Below are 2,435 nucleotides of genomic sequence, written 5' to 3'. Positions count from 1 at the left end.
AGGCATATAATATTTCCTGAGTAAACAGAAAGTACAGAGCAAACAACTTACAAAACGAGGAAATGACAGAAACAGCTGGCTACCTGTCTTGTTACTAGCTAACTCTTACAATTTAAATTAACCCATATTTTCTGGGCCCTGCTTCATGGCTTTGTACCTTTTTAGTGTGGTAAGTTTATCTCCTTTTCTCTGAGTCTCCTGAGATTTCTCTGAGACTTTCTCATATTCTCTTTTTTCTTCAAGCCCACCTAACCTCAACCTGTCCATCTATTGGCCAGTTAGTTTCTCTATTAACCCAGTCACTCACACTGACCTAATTTAGACAATGTAAAGGAACAAAAAGGGATATAGACTGTGGAATAACCATCTGTACACTGTAAAAATGTGTTGTTCTCACTGTGAATAAAAAGCTGATTGGCGAATAGCTAGGCAGGATTTTCAGGGCAGAAGAAGGAAAAATCCTGAGGTGTTACTAGCCAGCCATAGGGGAATCAGGATTTGGAGAAAATAAGGTAGCATGCCATGAGTTACATGGTAGAATTTGGATAAGAAATATTGGTTTATTTAACTTGTAAGAGTTAGTTAATAACAAGTCTCATCTATCAGCAAAGCATTTATGATTAATACTAGGTTTTTTAGTGGTTATTTGGAACTTACCGATGACACAGAAAAGTCTACCTACAGCCGTCCTAGAAATAGCTGAATTGACAAGACCCAAACAATACCAGCATCAATAGACATGATGATGTGGAAGGGGAGAAAATTCAGATAGTACCACCACTAAACAAAGATATATAAGTATGGTGATAGATAGGGATCTATTTTCATTCTTCTACCTGTTGATATCCAGTTACGCCAGCACCATTTGTTGAATATGCTTTCTTTTTTCCATTTTATATTTTCTGCTTGTTCGTAAAAAAATCAGGTGTTCATAGGTGTATGAATGGGTATCCAGGTCTTTTATTCAGTTTCATTGGTCCTCTTGTCTTTTTTTTTTTTTTTTTTTTGCAGTTCTCCAACTTTATTTGAGATTCAGTAGGTTAGTTCTCATCCACATTGACTGTCTGTAGATTTTTGATAACAGGCACGTAAGTTACCAATGTGTAGAGTTTGTTTGGTGAGTCCTCATCCTCATTACGTTTTTCTGGACAAACGTACCCGGATACGGTATGGAACATTCCTTATTCCTTTGGCCCAGACGGCTTTATTGAGCCTGGTATCAATCCGCACATCTGGAGTCCCCATCTCCTTCATGGCAAATTTCCGGATTTCTTTGAGTGCCCTAGGAGCACGCTTCTTGAAGCCCACGCCATGGATGCGCTTGTGAATGTTGATGGTGTATTCTAGGGTCACCACCTCGTTGATGGCAGAACGGCCCTTCTTCTTCTCGCCACCCTTCTTTGCGGGAGCCATTCTGCCGGGCCCAAGCTGGAAAGCCTCTTGTCTGTTTTTTATGTCAATACTAGGCTGTTTTCAGTACTGTAATTCTATAGTATAGGTTGAAGCCAGGGATTGTGTTGCCTCCAGAAGTTCCTTTATTGTATGGAATTGTTTGGTTATGTTGGGTTTTTGCTTTCTATATGGAGCTGAGTACTAGTCTTTCAAAGTTTGTGAAGAATTTTTCTGGGATACTGATGGGCGTTGCATTGAATCTATAGATTGTTTTTGATAAGATTGCCATTTTTACTATGTTAATTCTACCTACCAAAAAGTATGAGATATCTTTCCATTTTTCAATTTCTTTGTTCAAAGATTTAAATTTCTTGTCATACAGGACTTCCACTTGATTGGTTAGAGTTACTCTGAGATACTTTATGTTATTTGTGGCTATTATGAACAGTAATATTTCTCTGTTTTCTTTTTCAGCCCATTTATTATCTGTGTAAAGCAGGGCTACTGATTTTTCAAGTTATTCTTGCATCTTGGATAAAAGACACTCTATAAGCAGTGAATCTGTAATCTTTATGTCAAAGATACCAGGCACTATCTTTGTCAATGACATCATGAGCAGTTATTTGTATGAAGTATGGATATGTTTGTTTTTACACATCTAGGATTGCAGGTTAACAACGATGTCAAGATTTCTTTCTCAATCACTTCTATACCTTACTTTTTGAGAGTCTCTTCCTGAACCTAATGCTCACCAGCTTGCCTTGACTAGCTGGCCAACAAACTGGAATTGTTGAAAACAGTGGTTTTCTGCCCAACCACTGGAGGTGTAGGGCTGTTCTACTATTCCCCGTGTGTCTAATCTCATTTGTCAATGGAATGAAATAAGAGTGTACCATCATTTGATCTGGGATGGTAGACTATATAAAACAAACAAACAAAAACCAAAAATCACCCCAGGTCCAGGAAGGTGAGTTGGGAGGACCTTGGACTCAACATAGTGTAGAGAACCCTGATGGCTGTTTGGCCTCAAGAGGGAGGGAGTG

General features: G+C 38.6%; 1 pseudogene; it reads right to left on the bottom strand.

The window, feature by feature from the left end:
- Positions 1 to 1,040: 1,040 nt before the first annotated feature.
- On the bottom strand, positions 1,041 to 1,422 carry LOC119817784 (annotated as a pseudogene).
- Positions 1,423 to 2,435: the final 1,013 nt, after the last annotated feature.

The sequence above is a fragment of the Arvicola amphibius genome, chromosome 6 (genome assembly GCF_903992535.2).
Source record: "Arvicola amphibius chromosome 6, mArvAmp1.2, whole genome shotgun sequence".
NCBI classification, from domain to species: domain Eukaryota; kingdom Metazoa; phylum Chordata; class Mammalia; order Rodentia; family Cricetidae; genus Arvicola; species Arvicola amphibius.
This window is presented reverse-complemented; position numbering and strand designations above follow the sequence as displayed.